This window comes from Pinus tabuliformis, chromosome J, assembly GCF_031772625.1.
Source record: "Pinus tabuliformis cultivar Carrire ecotype Pingquan chromosome J, CPIR1, whole genome shotgun sequence".
NCBI lineage: Eukaryota > Viridiplantae > Streptophyta > Pinopsida > Pinales > Pinaceae > Pinus > Pinus tabuliformis.
In genome coordinates this window covers 1,169,303,102-1,169,322,089 of record NC_142295.1, presented here as the reverse complement: position 1 = coordinate 1,169,322,089, position 18,988 = coordinate 1,169,303,102, and positions in this window count along the sequence as shown.

The window sequence follows — 18,988 nt, the reverse complement described above, 5'->3', positions numbered from 1 at the left end:
TTATCATTATTTTAGTTATTTTGTTTTATATTTTAATAAAATATCTTAAGGAGTTCCCTTTAGAGCATTCTTATATATATATATATATATATATATATATATATATATATATATATATATATATATATATATATATATATATATATATCATGTTAGTTTGTGGAGAATTTTTAACAAGGTATCCTTAGATATAATGTTATGCTATGCAGATTTCTTAACAGAGGATCCTCACTGTGCCTTTCATCGAGCCTTCCCCCTTCTAAATTTTCTTCGACGTCCTATGGAGTCAACACATGTCCTTACTTTCATAACACTTAAAATATTTATTATTACTTTTACTATTATTATATAATATATCTTTTTTTATACATATTCTAATGTTACAACATTTTCCATTAGAGATATTATATTGCACCATTCCCTATCGATACCATCCATTTTATTCCAACCACAAAAGTCTTGCATGCTTTCCAAGTGTCATCTAAGCGAGCTCTACTTGTTGGGTTGTATAGAAAGACCCCTCCAAAACATTAGTTCAATTATTATTTCCATCTATGGGTAGTTATAAAATTCTCACATGTGTGTGAATTTTATGCTAAATTTTTACAAAATTATTTTTTCCAAATTGCTCCTAGATCATGAAAACGTGCTCTTCAAAAGCATAATTTGACTCATGAAATTTAAATTTAATTATTTTCCAAAATGTATGATCTATATAATTACCATCTTTTTAAACATTTACGAAGGGAGAAAAAAATCTCCCTAATTTAGGGGAAAAATACAAGATTCTCACAATTGTAGGTGTACCCTATGAGGTAGAAATTCCTTATTCTAAAAGTAATATGTGAGGTAATTTAATTATTTTTGAATCCATAAATTTAAATACATTTATATTAATAAACTCCCATGTTAGGTATGAAATATTTCGACACTAGTAAACCCATAACTTTACTTGAGTTGACTTAAATGATCGAGTAAATATTGAATCTATTTGATAATACAATTGGAGAGAAACCCAAATATATATTTATTCCTAATCATAACTCAAGCATACAAATAGCTATAGGGATTCTTATATGATAATTAGTTGATGTTGAAAACTATTTTAGGAAGGATTCTTTTCCACCTAGGCCAGGCTTAGCTACACTACCACTTTCTATCATTCACCATGCCCTTGCTAGGCCATAACACCACAAAGGTACTATGTTGATGGTTGGAAAAATTTCTCTAAAAAGAACAAGGGAGTATCAATTGATCAAGGCACTAATTAGACTTACACATATTTGACATGCTAATACCCACTAATATGTGTGTCTGCTTATAACCAAAAGAAGCTTTTCCTTGAGAGGAGAATTTGTTGAAGCTTTATGAAATCATTAATGTAGTCCTGTTTAACTATATAATTATAATGATATATATATATATATATATATATATATATATATATATATATATATATATCCTAATTTAATAGTGTAAAGAGAATGATCAGAAACATGTATTTCATCACTAGGAAACAAGAAAAAGATCACTCTTCCAACATAAATCACACTATATATCTGAAAAAATGAATGAGAAGGAATTCCACATACAAATGATATTAGAATATGACCCCTCAATCAAATTCAGAAACAAACATATTTCATCAAGTAATCTCAATAATGAATAGAACTTGATAAAAAAATTGATGGAAATTCAGAATTAGAGAAATTGATTATGAACTAGATTTTACTTATGTCTTTAGAAATAGTTACATAGTATCAGATCCAAGCAAAAGGAAACCTTCAATCATAAATTCACTTGATAAAAATATAAAGAGTGAATTACATGCTTTCCAACCACTAAGTCTTCAATCCCTTAGTAAATTTTGACATAAATGTACAAGTTCCAAGTTGCACTAAGTCTTCAATCCTGTAATAAATCTTGACATAAAATTATACTTAGACTGACAAAAGTATCAGCTTGGTAATATTTTTGTGAGTGATATCAAAGATAGAGGGATACTACTTATGTCCAAGGTAAATATTGGAAAATGAAGATTATTTGAAGTATTATTTTTTTACTTCTAATTCCCCATGTGGATACCCTATATTTTAATTCATTTTTACTCCAATTATCTAGCTCAAATTGGAGCATAAGATATATGATTGGAAATCTATTATTAGAACTTTATAATAATATAAGGAACTCCCTCTAATTCTAGAGGAATGAGGAGATAGATATTTTTTTAGGATGACCCAATAAAAGTACAAGCAGGCCAAGACAACCAATTTTAAAAGTTATCCCCATAAGTGAATGCACAAACAATATAAATAAACAGAATGTGAGTTCATTTGAACACATTCTAAGCAAGAAGAGGTATGAAGTCTCAGGAGGAGTTGGGAAAAAACTTTTAGGGTGATTCTTGGAGTCTAAAGGTGGAAGTAAAAATGTGATTTATGGGGTGAATGAGTCATCTAGGAACTTTCTCTAAAATTGTTCTTCTAGGATATTTCAGAATGTGAAAATTGAAGGATACAAATAGAAGATCTTCATGTACATGTGGTTCAATTTTTAGACCTTGATGTGCTATAATTATAGAGATATGGTATGTTGTTCCCTGGAGACAATAGATGGCTGTGGCAGGTCAATGCCTAGGACATCTATCAATATATAATGTTTCTCTTTTTTTTTAAATTCTTGGTTAGAGTTGGTAAAATAAAGATTGCAATGAATACATATAATTCAAATACTGATAATTTCTAATTAAAATAGATGGCATTTGAGCATTTCAGATCTTCAAACTGATAAGATGGAGAGAAGAAATCTGAGAATGCATGATTTAATATCTTGAGCAAGAAAAATTCAATCTTGAAAACGTGAAATTGAAGTGATGAATAACACAAGAAACTAAGTAATTATGAGTGAACTTCGGAAAGGGACATACCACTCATTAAGGAAAATTTTATTCGAACTACATGTATTATTTGGTACAAATAGTAACAAAAGTAAATCTGTAATATTGATTTAAATTCATCCTACTCCTACATATGTATTTTCTAGTAAAAGAAGGTATATTATGAAACAATAAAAACGCAAGAAAATTTGAGATTACATACTACAAATTTTGCTCAAAACTTAATAATAATATGATCTTTAAGAGATTTCATACATTACCTATCCTTTAGAACTCGAAGCCTCCCAACCCCTTCTTAGTTCTAATTTCTTAGTTTTATCTTTGCTTCAGTATTCAACTACCAAAATCAGTTATAAAATTGGTTTCATTATAGTTATAAAATTGTCACTCTTTTCTCTTAAAAAGGTTTATACAAAAAGAATAATGAGCCTTGTTAAACTTCTGACAACCCACTTTTAATATTAGTTTTCAATACTTTTAATACTATATATATATATATATATATATATATATATATATATATATACTTTCCTATTTTCATAAAATTTATATAACATATGAAGAAATATATTTTGCGGTTTCAATGCATTAAACGTTAATCAAATTAGCATTTGGATCGAGGGACGTGGGTCCCAGTAACAACAAACCATATATGGTTTTGAAGACCCCCCGTTGTCGGTTTCCAAAATAAGGGGGAGATTCTTCCATTGACCCTGGTCATAGTTCTGATACATTGGTGGCTTCGAAATACTACACATTAAACCTTGACAGGGCGAGGACCTACTCCTTCCGTTGATCTGGGCAAGGGAAAATTTAAATCGTTGATTTGGCTGATTCATAGTGAAAATTTATTGTGTGGAAGTCATTTGTAATAACTATGCATCTACCTAGAGAAGAAGCGATGATCACAATTTATTGAATATGTAGGTGTGAAACTCGATTAGGCCCATTCTGTGTTAGGATATTCTGACACATAGGAAATACTTAAGTATAACTTGGTCTAGTATAGAGTTAGGTAAAGTGCGTTTCTTTACTATGTACATTTTGTAACTTACAATCCGACGGTCATGATATGTAGTGATCTGACAGTTCATTCTCTCCTCGGTATTACCGACACTTGATCTGTGGCTTCACACCCGATTGGTCCATGATTTTTTTTTAAAGACGATTGAGGGTCATTTGTAGGGTAACTGTCCATGAGAGAAGCTTATGTAAATTTTCATTCTTTTATTAATAAATTGCCTGAAGTGGCTGCGTTGGCTCAGGCCGTGGACTGTTTCCCTCTTTGAGGGTTTTAACCACGTCAAAATACTGGTGTATTGATCTTTGATCTATTTTTGAGCAGTTTCCTTTGGTGTTCTGTCTGAGGAACTTACCCTGTCAATTCCTACATGGTATCAGAGCTATTTGAGGGCCGCGTTCGTTGGTGATCCAAATCTGAAGCCGGTAGAACTGCATCCGACTGTCGTTTCCTAGATTTACTATTTCTGACTATTTTCGGGCCGAGAGGACTGTTCTATTGTGTTGGGAGCATCTGTTTCAGTGAGAAACCCCTTTCGTTTCACACAAAAAGGTTTCTGGTAGCCCTAGCTACGTCATTTTTAAGATCTGGAGGTATATAGTGTTTATTTGCAGTTTACAGTTATTTTCTCTCTGTTTATTTCGGTTTTGGTTTATTTAGCTTTTTTTTATTACCGGATCTATACCTTTCAATTCTGCGTATGCTCTTTTCCCCACGACTCTATGCGATCTGGGCAAATCAGAAATAGAAAGGAAGGATTTTTCTCATGTGTATGCTCTTTTCCGCTGCGCCTTAGTGTGGTCTCGGAAAATCAGAAACATTAAGGAAAATATTTAGTTTCCAACTAAAGCTAACTTCGAGCCATAAGGTTCATTTTTTTTGTATGTCCGTGTTGGGTTTTGTGTTTTTTGTTTTGTAGGGAAAAAGAGCTTTCTCAAGCAAGCACGCAACCCAAAGCTTCAGTGACTAAACCCCCCCCCCCCCCCCCTCTCTCTCTCTCTCTCTCTCTCTCTCTCTCTAACTTTTAGTTTAGCTCACTTGGTCCAAAGCTAATTTATGAGAGTAGAGGTCTTGAGTCCAAGTCTCCTTTTTGTGGGGGCGGATTTTTCATTTCCGCAGAATCCCGCACTTCGTCGACATCTTCATCAAATTTTCTTCAAAAAGCCATAACTTCTTCATCTAGAAGCTGTTTTTAGAGACATTTTTTTTTAACCAGCCTAATTTTTCGAGATCTTTCCATTGGAACACTTAGTTTTAGCATCTATAGCTTCAGTTTCTATTAAAATGGAAAGTCCATGCCAAGTTATTCTTAACAACACCAACTACCTTCAATGGTGGTCCTACATTGTGGATTTACTTAGAGGTAAAGGTCTCTACAGAATAGCCTCAGGCCAAGAAACCAAACCGAAAGATGAAGATAAGGTAGCTAAATGGGAAAATAGGCAAGATCAAGCACGTGGGTTGATAGGGATGTCTATTTCTCCCGATCTTAGATTCCATATTGCAGAACTTGATACTTCTGAGGAAGAAATGAAACAAATCACTAATGTCTTTGGAATTAAAAATGAACTTAAAGCCCATCAACTCGAAAATGAGTTGTTTACATTGGACCCCAATAATATTTCTTGCATTGAAGATTTTTTGTCCAAGTTCAAGACCCTTAGACTTCTCTTGGAAGGTGTTAAGGTTAAGAAAGAAGACAGTAGCCTTATCTATTCCATTCTTACTAAGCTGGGACCAACCTATTCTGTGTTTGTTTCCACCTTCTATTCTACAAGAGAAGCCTTAATTTCTCAAGGACAAGCCTACAAGTCCCCTTACTTTGATTCCTTTTGTGATTATTTAATAAGAGAACAAGAAAAACTCTTACACCTTGGTCTTCCTAATCTTGGAAACTCTTCTAAGAAATTGTTAGCTGCCCAGTAGCAACCAAATTCAAAGAATCCTAAGAAGTTGTATCCTAAAAGGAATGGTCCTAAACAAACAAGTGTCCTAAGCAATTTCAGCCTCAAAATGAAAAATCATTTCAACAAAATGATAAGAAAAATAAAAACAAAAGGAAGCAGACTAACAGACATTGCAACTTTTGTAATCGAGATGGCCACTTAGAATCCAAATGCTTTAAAAAGATGGAAACCTTGGAAGCAACAATAAAGAAGCATAACATCCATTTGGAGCACTCTTCAACTTCAACTTCATCTTCAGGAATAACACTTTCTGCATGTGGTTGTCAAGCATCTCAGTCTGGCTATGCACTAAATGTATCATCTTCTTCTCATTCTCATGAGTGGCTCATTGATTCTGGAGCTTCTTATCACATGGCCAAAAACAAAGCCATGTTTTCTTCTTTGAATGATTGTAACACCAAAAATATATATGTTGGTGTTGATAGATCTCTTAGTGTTGTAGGGACTGGAACTATTCATATAGACAATGGTCAATCTAATGATGTATTATTTGTTCCAACCTTATCCTGCAACCTTCTATTTGTATATCAGATAACTCATTCATGTGAATGTAAAATCGTTGAATTTTCACCTCACGATGTTGTAATTAAGGACCTAAGAGATCCTAGACAGATTTTAGCTACTGGAATTGTTGATGATTCTACAAGGTTGTATAAGTTTCACAACTTTGGGTCATCAAATCTTCCCTCAGTATTTGTTGCTCATAACGATGAAGTGAGCAAACTTTGGCATGAGCGATTTGGTCACTTAAACTATCGCTCTCTTTAGAATCTATGTAAAGAAAATATGGTGACAGGTCTTCCAATGGTATCTTGCAGAGATGGTGTTTGTTCCGGATGTGTACTCGGAAAACATCATCGAAACAGTTTTGAAAAACGTGCCTCTTGCCACGCCTCAGCCCCTTTACAGCTTGTGCATAGTGATTTATGTGGTCCACTTCCAGTTGTTTCATTCTCTGGCTACAAGTATTTCTTAACTTTCATTGATGATTTCTCCAGATGCACTTGGGTATACTTCTTAAAACTCAAGAGTGAAGTATTTAACATGTTCTTGGCCTTTAAGGCCTTTGTTGAAAAAAAATCTGGATGTCAAATTCTTAAGCTAAGATTTGATAATGGCGGAGAATATGTTAACAACAAATTCATCAACTTTTGCACTGAGAATGGAATTCAAATGAAACATACTGTCCATATACTCCATAACAAAATGGTGTAGCTGAAAGGATGAATCGCACCTTAAAGGAAATGGCTAATTGTATGCTTCAATCTAAAGGACTTAGTCTTAATTATTGGGCAGAAGCAATTAACTGTGAAAATTACATAATAAATCACACTCCTACTAAGGTTTTAAAGAATATCACTCCAGCAGAAGCATGGAGCTCAATTAAACCAGATGTAAGTCACTTTCGTGTTTTTGGAAGTGAAGCATGGGTACATATTCCAGATGAGAAACATAAAGTTGTAGAACCTAAGAGTGAAAAATTTATTTTTGTTGGATATTCTGAAGATGTCAAAGGATATAGACTTATTCCACTTAAGTCCAAAAATGTTATCATTAGAAGAGATGTAAATTTTGCTGAAAATATATCGGCCTACGAGCCTAGTTTAGCAGATGTGCCACCTCTCCCTATCTCTTCTACTTTTGAAAATATTTCTTCTTCAGATGATGAAAGCGAGGATGAAAATCCTCCCCCAACTTCTCAACATCCTCATTCAGTTCCTCAGCTTCCAAAATGGGTCTGTGCTACTCGGGATGCAGCAGGTGATCTTGCTGGTGATCCTACAGATCAGCGACGTACACGTTCTCAGTTTGATAGAGCCTCTTCTTTACTGGCTCAAGCTTCAGTGAATTATGATCTTGACACCTTTGCAGAAGCTTCAGGCCATCTAGACTTGGAAGCAGCTATGAATGAAGAATATCATTCATTATTGGCAAATGATACATGGGATCTTGTTCCTCTACCAAAGGGACGAAAACTTGTTAGATGCAAATTGGTTTATAGAACCAAGTATGGACCAGATGGGAAAGTTGATAAACATAAAGCTCGTCTTGTTGCTAAGGGTTTTTCACAAGTTGAAGGCCTTGACTACACTTAAACCTTCTCCCATATTGCCAAAATGAACTCTATCCGCCTTGTTCTTTCCCTTGCTACCTCTTTCAAATGGGAAGTCCATCAGATGGATGTTAAATCTGCCTTCTTGCATGGGGACTTGCATGAAGAAATCTATATGGAACAACCTATTGGCTTTATACAAACATACTCTAGCCTTGTATGTCAGCTTACGAAATCCCTTTATGGTCTCAAGCAAGCTCCTCGAGCTTGGTATGCCAAAATGGATAACTTTCTTTTAGAAAATGGCTTTTCTAGGTGTCATTTTGGCAATACTGTCTACACCAAGAAAGTGGGCAAGTCTCTTATCATTCTTGTTCTTTATGTTGATGATATTATCCTGACTGGTAGTGATCCCAAACTTATAAACGATGTGAAGTCTAGCCTTAAGAGGAAGTTTGAAATGACAGACTTAGGACACTTACATTATTTTCTTGGTCTTCAAGTCTTGCAATCCAAGGAAGGTATTTCCCTTTCCCAGTCCAAGTATGCCTGTGATATTCTACGCCATTTTCACATGGAAGACTGTAAGCCAGCCCCTTCTCCCTTTTAGTCTAGAGACAAACGTTCAGTCACTTGTACTTCTCCTGAAGTTGATTCTACCTTATACAGTCAACTTGTAGGAAAAAATTTGTATCTAACCCATACTCATCCTGACGTTTCCTTTGCGGTTGGCCTTGTTGCTCAGTTTATGCAAAACCCACATGAAAGTCATTGGAAGGTAGCTAAAATAATAGTTTGTTATGTTCGAGGTACAGTTTAGTTTGGGATTCATTACAGTGCCGAAGCAGCTCCTCTATTGGTTGGTTTCACTGATTCCGATTGGGCTGGTGACCTTGATGATCGGAAGTCTACTGCAGGTTATGTGTTCACTCTTGGTTCAAGACCTATTACATGGGCTTGCAAGAAACAAGGTGCCATTTCTCTTTCTTCAGCAGAAGCAGAGTATCGTGGTGTCGTAGAAGCTAGTAAGGAAGTCTTGTGGCTTCGTCAGATCCTGTCAGGGTTTGGCTTTCAGCAGCAACATCCGACTACACTTTGGTGTGATAATCAAAGTGCCATTCAACTATGCGAAGATCCAATCCAACATCAGCGCAGCAAACACATTAAACTGCACATGCACTTCATCAGAAAGCTCATTCATGACCATGTTCTTGAAGTGCAATATTTTTCAACAGATGATCAAGTTGCAGACATCTTTACAAAGGCTCTCATAGAGGCAAAGTTTACTAAACTTCGATTTATGGTTGGAGTTTAGGAAGTTGTCACTAAGGGGGGATAGGCTCTAGTGCCTCCTTCCTTCTCCTATTGTGTCATATTTGTAAATCCTTCAATCCTATCCCAAGTTGTTCTTAAGGGGGGATGTTAGGATATTCCGACACATAGGAAATAGTTAAGTATAACTTGGTCTAGTATAGAGTTAGGTAAAGTGTGTTTCTTTACTATGCACATTTTGTAACTTACAATCCGGCAGTCACGATATGTAGTGATCCGATGGTTCATTCTCTCCTTGGTATTATCGACACTTGATCCATGGCTTAACACCCGATTGGTCCACAATCTCTATTTAAAGAGCATGGAGGGTCATTTTTAGGGTAACCGTCCATGAGAGAAGCTTATGTAAATTTTCATTCTTTTATTAATAAATTTCCTGAAGTGGCTGCGTTGGCTCAGGCCATGGACTGTTTCCCTCTTTGAGGGTTTAACCACGTCAAAATACTGGTGTATTGATCTGTGATCTGTTTGTGAGCAGTGTCCTTTGGTGTTATATCTGAGGAACTTACCCTGTAAATTCCTACATTCTGCAAAAGTCCCATGTCGTAGGTTTTTGAAATTGGCTTCATTTCTTCATAAAATGCACATGAAATTTGCTATCTCAGACCCTTGCGAAGATTGAAAAGAGAGAGACCAACGTTTGCGCTTCCCTTTTGGAAATTTGCATATCAATCAAGGATTTGTTAAGATCATAACGTCTTATCAGAATACCACATGTGACATAAAAACATAACCAACTCATCTGCAAAATTCTGCAATCCACCTATGGAAACAACAATCTAATTACGTGTTTCTTTGAGCCATCTTAAATTTAAAATTATATTATCAAGATCCAACCATGGACCATAATCCAAAGGAAATATGGTATTTAAATACTTCATTTTGGCTCCATTCAAATTTTCTTTTTTTGTAAGTTTAGTATGTCTTTCCATTTTTATTAGTATAAATGCAAGTTACATCCACATAACAGATAGTTAGGTGACTTCAACTTGCCCTGCGGAAAACCAAGTCTTTTGGCCACGTAACAACGTGGTATGCCATCCAATAGCAAAAAATAATAAGTGTCTAACCAAGCTAGATAAGTTTGAATGTCTTTACCTTGCCGGAATACTACATGCCTAAAACCAAAATGATCATTGTTCTAAAAATTAAAAGATTCCTGCATACAAAAAGAAAGAGGAAGTTGAAAAACCGGCTAGCAGACTGCTCTGCTCCCCCGAAAGACCTAGACTCCACCGAAGAGGGTCCTTAACATTGGAGCCTGAGAGCTCTGTCTCTAAGAGAATGCAAGGGAGGTGTTCTTCTATTAGTCGAAGGCAACCATCTTTCTTTTGCATCTGAAACTGGAGCTTTTGAAATTCCTGTTTATAGTTGGGAAAGACCTACACCGTTGCGACAATGCCCACAAAGACCTGCTCCATAGCCTTTCCCAATATGCTCTTCATGGAACAGTATAAGAACAAAGTCTGTTTGAACTTGGTGATGCGAACACGGGTGTGCGTTGGACCTGACACCATATCTCACCAATCCTCCACCTCAATATCCATTGAGCTAGCCTGATGGCTCAAGTCTACTTCCCATTCCTGGATTCGTTGCCAGATTTCATCACTCGTGCCTTCGTGGTAAGTTATAGCTGCATCATTGATGATGCTAGAAACTAGTTTATGACCCCTCGATTTTCCCAAAGAGTAGTTGGGCTGCCCTGTTGTCGTGGCCCCCCTAGTTCTTCTACCTCTGCCCCTCGAGGCTAGGCTTCGAGCCTTTGCAATAAACATTTGAGCTACTTCCACATGCTTATCGTGTTCAGTGGAGGAAATGGTGAGTTGAATTGCCTGTATAGGTGGTAGCCCAAGCCAAGAAGCTTCCATCTTCCAGGTGCCACTACCGCCCAACAGACTTATCAAAGGAGAAGAATGAAACCGTACTTTCCAACGAAGAGTCTGAGGGAGTTCCTCCCTTTTCTTCCATTGCATACCTTCCTTACTGACAAACCCAAATAGAGATACAACCAGCACAACCCATATCCTATTAACATAACAGTTAGACGAAGGTGTGGAGAAAAGACCAGAGCTTATACCATAAGAACAAACTCGGTGCCCGAGACATCACAGATACATAGATATAAACCCAAGAAGACTGCCATAGGGACAGATGTCATGGAACAATTTAGCTCCAGAACAAACAATTTAGCTCCAAAACAAACTGAGAAAAAGCCCTAACCCATCCCCAGAAAATTCGAAAAGACAAAACCCATCAGGAAAACTATAAACTACCCATCCCCCAGTCCCAAAAATGTCAGGCCGAGCAAGCAGGCAGTCCCAGTGGCCGACTGTAGAGACAAAAACCCCATATAAACCCATCCTAGATAAAATAATCTCGAACAAAACAGACCATGTTGGGCATATGGGCTTGTTGCAGGAAAACACAGGCATGTAGATGTATGGAGCCTCTCTTTCTCACAAATCCTGACAATTCAAAACCATACATTCCCAAATCCATTAAGTAGATAAACTGTTGCATGGAGGAGTGAAAGGAATGGAAAATCACATACCTGTTTACCCTTGCATGGATAAGACTATCCTGCCACCTCGTTTGAATTCGCATCGTTCCACCAAGGTCAACACCACCCTTCCACACTTCTCTATCTGTAACAAAACATTTACTAACTTCTCTCTCGCAACGCCTAACCAAATGCCATAACCAAAAATTAATACCACTACCACCTGCTGTTGGAGTATTAACATCATGCATGCATGGAGCCACTGCACCAAATGCCTCAAGCATTTGGAGGGTGCTGGGTTTATACCCAAAGGCCATCTTCATTAATATTTGATAATGGAAATGCCATCCATCTCGCATCTCGATCGGGGGACCCATTCAATTTCACTATATATGTAGTATCTATCAATATTTCAATTTATTATTCTGTGGTATCCTGATTAGGAGATATAGATAGTGCTTGAAACTCTAGGTCCGTCCCAAATTTAAACTCAGTGTCTACTTTCAAGCTTCCAATATCCATGCAAAAACCTACCTGAGTAGTGGGTACCATAAGACTCTCTTCCCACAATTTATGTAGTATGTAAGCAAATGAAACAGTTTTATGGAGACTAGAATCTAAAGCAACATGGTGTAATATCCTTTGCATTGACTATTTTTTTTTGGTTGATTAGAGTAGTGTTGCTGCTAGAAGAATCACTATTAAAATCATGAAGAATGTCATAGATAACTCCAGCTGAATCGTATACTTCTTTAGTGGACAACTCACCATCAATCAACTCTATAACAACACTAAAAAATGGCTCATATGTCATCTGAATTTCAACTGGTATTGTCTCCCAATCATGTACAATTTTCTAAGCAAGCTCAAAATTACCAATGGATGTTGTGGACCTTCTACAATGCTTATTATTAAAAAAAATATGTGTTCCAGATAAGCCTTCTCGATGTCATGCACATACTCTAATTAATGCCTAGATGCTCTAAGAATCATTGTCAAATGAGGGAGCTAGGTCAGTGGCATAATGATTTCTACTTCGGTTCTTCAATTGACTAAAATAATGAATTTGATCAATTCTTAGGAAATTAGTTCAGAAGATAGCCCCCAATTAAATCGACAAACTTACATTGTTGAAGTTGCCCCATTGATGTTGGTAATGATTCTATTATGATGAAAGATAAATCCACGAGCTTGAAATAAATCATGTTTAATAGAGATAGTGTTGGAACCCGAACTTAGAAGTTTTGTGCAATTCCTAGTCACTTCTCTCGAGGGGAATTGTTGTAGATGTTTACACCACATTGCTTTTTCTTCACAATAGTATTATTGCAGACAACCGAGATGGTAAAGACTCCTTTCTCTCTTTCAACTTTAAAGATAGCAAATATTCCAGACTTCTTTCTTTATTTCAACTTTAAAGGTAGCAAATACTCCTCCGATAAAGCATTTTGTTTTTACACATTGCTAGAAATCCATTTGCAAATTGGTTGAGTTCCTCACTATTAGCATTTCATTTTGAAACTCAACCTTTCACATAATAGTGAGTAAAAAAATGCCCAGCTACCTTCCTATTTTCTTCCATAAGCGTTAACTACGATACACCTCTTTTCCATACTCAATTTTTACTTGTTCATGTTTTGACTCTTTACAAGAGCTGAAGAAGCTAACAAAGAAATACTTGAGCATTGTAGAAATATAAAAACACTTTTTGGAAGTGCTTTATCCAAAGTGATTGAGTATGGTTGAATTTCAAAAGTTAAATTTCGCTTCACGAATTCTTTTCTCTTTAATCCATATTTAGTTAATAAGATATTCTTTGGTCAAAGTCGTGGTCCCTTGTTAGAGTTTTCTTGAAAAATGTTGAGCATTTTACTTTGCAAGATTCTGATGCAACTGGTCTAAGTAATTCAAGCTTCTTAAATGGTCTTGAAATCTTCTTCAAATAGGTTATTTTAGAATATTCGCTAAAATTTTGTTTTAGAAATTTTACACTATGAAACTTGGAGGGTATAGATAGAAAATCATCATGTATGTTTGGTCCAAATTTTAGGCATGGTTACCCTATAACTTCATAGATATGCTCTAAGGAATTTAGGCTTCTTGAATGCTCCTAACATTTTCTTCAAACAAGTTAGCTTGGTATTTTTTCTATATTTTCTTTTTTGTGATGTTTCATAATATCAAATATAAAGGAGATAGATAAGAGATATCAAGGTACTTGTGATAGAAATTTCAGACCCTTTTCACTACAATTTTGGAATTATTATTTGAGTAAGTTAGTGTTCATGAAAGATCATGAAACATGCTTCAAATAGGTTAGCTAGTCATTTTACTATAACTTTCTTTCTGAGATATTTCAGAATGTGAATTTTGGATGAGTCAAAGAAGAAATTTCTAGGTAACTGTGGTAGAAATTTTAGAATCACATTTGCAAAATTGAATACATGGAATACTATGTAAATTCATTCTTGGTAAGAATCCAAAAGAAAAAAGTTATGGGAGAAGTAGACTTGCAGAAGGAAGAAGCAATAGGTAGACTTGGTGAAGGTAGAAGCTACTAACGAAGCTAGTGAATACATACCCAACAAGTAGACTTAGTGAAAGCAATAAAAACTAATAAACATTGTGAAGAAGCAAGTAGACTTATTGAAGTATATTGGTGCCTATGAATATTTGTAGGAGCAGGGAATGTTATCTCCTATAGTTTTGTTACTAAAAGTAAATTGTGGGGATTGGTGTCTCCTATAGGTTGGTGCCTATGAAGCATTGGAGGATTGGTGTCTCCTATAGCTTGGTACCTACAAATTGATGTAACATTAGATTGGCTCCTACAAGATATTTCATATAAAAAAGTTTTTTGGTTTTTTCTTGTAAGGGTTTCCACATATATCTTGTATTATTTGTTCAAATTATTATATTGATGTTTTATGATCTTGTGATGTTTGAATAAGTAAAAATTTTAATTATATTGATTCACTCACCTCTCTTTACTATTATCAATCTAAAAATTGGTACCAAAGCAAGGTTCTTTCAAAATTAGTCTAACCAATATAAGGTAAATCCTAGAGGCACAAATGGCTAGCAAGCATAGTTCCTTCTCAAACAGAGCTTTACTCTTTGATAAAACAAAATATGATTTCTAGAAGATAAGGATGAGGGAATATCTAATGTCTTTTGGTGCTAACATATTTTTGTTTGTGGTAGATGACTATAATTTTCCAGTAATTCATCTAAAATATGTAGATGCGAAAAAATATTTTGTAAAAAATGCCAATGAAAGGAATGCCATTCTCAATGGTCTTGTTGTTTTAGAACTTGTCAAGGTAATGCAATGTGAATCAATAAAAAAAATTGGAACAATATTTAAAGAATCTATAAAGGAGATAAAAAGGTAAAGAGGGCTAAAATTCAAACTCATAGAATGAGATTTGAGTGTTTAGATATGAATGAACATGAAAATATTGTAGGGTTTTTCCTTTGAGTAAATGAAGTCGTGAACACTTTGAGATGATTAGGTGAAAATTTTGAAAAACCAATAATTGTTCAGAAAGTGTTAAGATCTCTTCCACTGAGGTTTAATCCAAAGGGTTTAGCTACTAAAGAAATGGAAGAACTATGAAATATAGATCTGGATGAACTCTATGGAATCCTCACTACATATCAGATGAGAATAGGAAAAGAGAAGTCAAAATTAAAGGAAACTAACTTCAAATAATTAAAGAAAACAAAAGGACACAAGGACCACAATCATTCAAGATTTGAGCTGGAAGAAGAAGAAGCTCAATTTGTGAGAAATAGTGAAAGAGGGTCTGAAAAATATAAAGATAAGCTACCATTAAAACATTTTGAGTGTGGTAGAATAGGTCATGATGCTTCTAAATGTCTGCATACAAAATTGAAGGATAATGATGATAAAAGATAACATAGAAATAAAGCAAAATTTTGTAAAAATAAGAAGGGAAGATATTTGAAGAAGAAAAGTTTATATTCCAAGGAGGATGGAAACTCATCAAAAGATAGTGATGAACATGCAATTGATGATGATACAAAATAATTCCTACCCATGGCCTTAGAGAACCAAATACCATATTAAGAAGAAGAAGATATATAATGGGGAGGTAGATCTTGAGGGAGAGCTTATCAATGCCTTAAAAGAAACAGAAAGACTTAGATGAAATAATAAATAGTTGAAAGATCTATTACAGAAATATGAAAATAAAGTTCATGATTTTTAGGAAGCGTCAACCATAATCCTAAAGAATAAACTAGAAGAGGTCAAGAAAAAATAGGATACACTAGTAAGTAAGTTGAAATAAAAGGAAAGAAATTATGAGAATATAGAAGCAGAGGTCATATTCTTCAGAAAGGATGTAGAGAAGGAAAACGATCAATTGAATGTGAACCTAAAGTTTGAAAAAGCAAATAAATCATTAGATAAAATTTTCAGCTACCAGAAATCTCCCTCTAAACAAGCCTTAGTTTCAAAAAAATGTTATGAGACATTCAAAGAGTATCAAGATCAAAGAAATTAGAAGAATAAGAACCTACAAGCTATGCCAATGTGGTAAAAGGATTGATAAACATTGTAAATAATATTAGAAATGAATCTAAGGATCAACCAAGACATGACTCTATCAACAACACAAACAATAAAAGGAAAGAAAGTTAAGAACAACCAAGACCTAGTAATTGATTTAGAAGATGTAACAAACATGGTAAAAAGTCCATGTAATAAAGTTAATAAAGGAAAAATAAGACCTTGGTCATGGGACACGTATTCCAAGTTGAATGCTGGGACAAAAATAGTGTTGGGGATCACTTGTGATTAATAAATGGCTATGGAAATTTGGAATGTAGAAATTTGGAATAATTAATCACTTATTCATAGAGATTATCCCGATTATACGCTATTGCGGAATACATGCATAATACATAACCTCCTGTATGTTGATCAACAATTTAGCAGCATCAAAAACAATGAAACATCAATCGCATGCACACATTAACACAGTATGTAACTCGGGGAATGCATACAGCTGAAAGCCCCACACTATCTGTATATTATAATGATAGGGAACATGTAACAATACATAGTACAATACTCCTCACAAGTACTCAGTACTATCTCCACCTGTTACACACAAACTAGCTCAGATCTGAAGCCTCAAATCTTCTCCATTGTTTGCCTGCCTCCACTGCACAATCCTGCAAGGGAATCAATCACCCTGTGAAATCGAATTCCTTTGGTTATACTAGCAAGCCTCATGGGAAATCTCCATCCATGCATGTGCAAATCTCATGCACAACTATAGTCACAACTGATAGCAATCTCAACCTCTAACACCTATCTCCATTGAACTGTTTATGCACTGAGTTAAATGATGTATTCTTTAGTTTCTTTATGAGTTAATAATTATTGAATTAATTAATAATTAATTCACACAACTCATCACTAGAGTATTCTTTGTTTAGACTAAAATACAACTAGTTCAACCAAGTCAAATTGAACACAAATCCATCAACTCCACAATCAAATCCACCAAACTCAACCACATGAGTTCTAACTGTAGTCCTGCATGCAATAGCTCAATTGACCCACAAGAAAAGCGTATTTCCTTCTGACAACTACATGTGCCACATCTGTAGCTCAAACTGAAGTGCTCCAACAGGATAAGATAATGTTTATAGTCCAAATATTATTATCAGACAATAATATTCGACTGTTCTATTTTTAGCCTGGCAGTTTAAAAATAGAAACCACACATATGTCTAAAAATAGAAGTCCATCTATTTTTACCAACATGACCAATCATCCAAAAATAGCTTCCTGCAACTCATAGACCATGATCCATATGTCTAAAAATAGACTTTTCACCAAAAATAGCCTGCGGGCCCACTTAGTGAAGGCGACTCCTTTCCACTAAGCTCCATCATCTTGTTGCATTCTCAACACTCCCTCTCAATAAGATATGGATTATCAGCAACCCCTATCCTGCCTCGGTGGTATTCGAATTTTCTCCTGGTGAGCACCTTCGTCAAGATATCAGCATCCCGATCCTCCGTTGGAATGTATGAAAGCAACATGACTCTCCGCTGCACACAATCTCTGATATGATGGTACCTAATCTCAATGTGCTTGGATCTATCATGAAATACTGGATTAGCCGAGAGTTTAATGCAACTCTCGTTATCACAGTAAATCACTGTAGGCTCCAAGTGAGAACCGAACAACCCGACCAGGATCTTCCTCATCCATATAGCCTCACATGCAGCCAAACTTGCTTCCATATACTCAAACTATGTTGAACTGAGTGCCATGGATCTCTGCTTCCTGCTATACCAGGAAACTACTATCGACCCGATGCTGAAGACCCCTCCTGATGTGCTCTTTCTATCCATTGGGCTCCCTAACCAATCTGCATCCGTGAAGCCACATAGCTTCACCTCATCCTCCTGTCTGTACCACAAACCATATCCCGATGTGCATCTAGGATAACACAATACATGCTTGCCTACCTTCCAGAAGAGCTTGGTTGGCTTAACCATAGCTTGTGAAAGTTGGTTAACAACATATCATATATTGGGTCATGTATTGACCAGATACATAAGCGACCCCACCAACTGTCGATAGACAGTGTCATCCACTACTTCTGCTGAAGTAGCATCCTCCTTCCTTCAACCTCCAGGAAGAGGAGTATCAACAGGCTTGCAGCCATGCATGTTGAACTTCTCCAATATCTCCTGAGCATACCTACCCTGAGAAACAAATAGTCCATCATTGCGCTGCCAAATTTTCAATCCCAGGAAATAATGAAGGAGGCCTAAGCCCTTCATCTCGAACTCCTTAGCAAGATCATCCTTGCATGAAAGTATCAACAACTTATCACTTGTTAGAATCAAATCATCTACATAAAGTACAATGATAAGCAACTTACCCTCCACCACAATCTAGTATAGGTTAGGATCCGCCTCACTCTTGGAGAATCCAAGTCTGATGAAATAACTATCTATCCGTGTGTACCAAGCATGTGGTGCTTGTTTCAACCCATATAGCGCTCTCTTGAGCCTGCACACATGCCACTCGCTGCTAAAGATCTCAAAACCTTTGAGCTGCTCTATTTACACCTCCTCCTCAATGACTCCATTGAGGAACATAGTCTTCACATCTATCTGATGAATGTGCCACCCCATCTGCGTTGAGAGAGCAAGAATTGTTCGT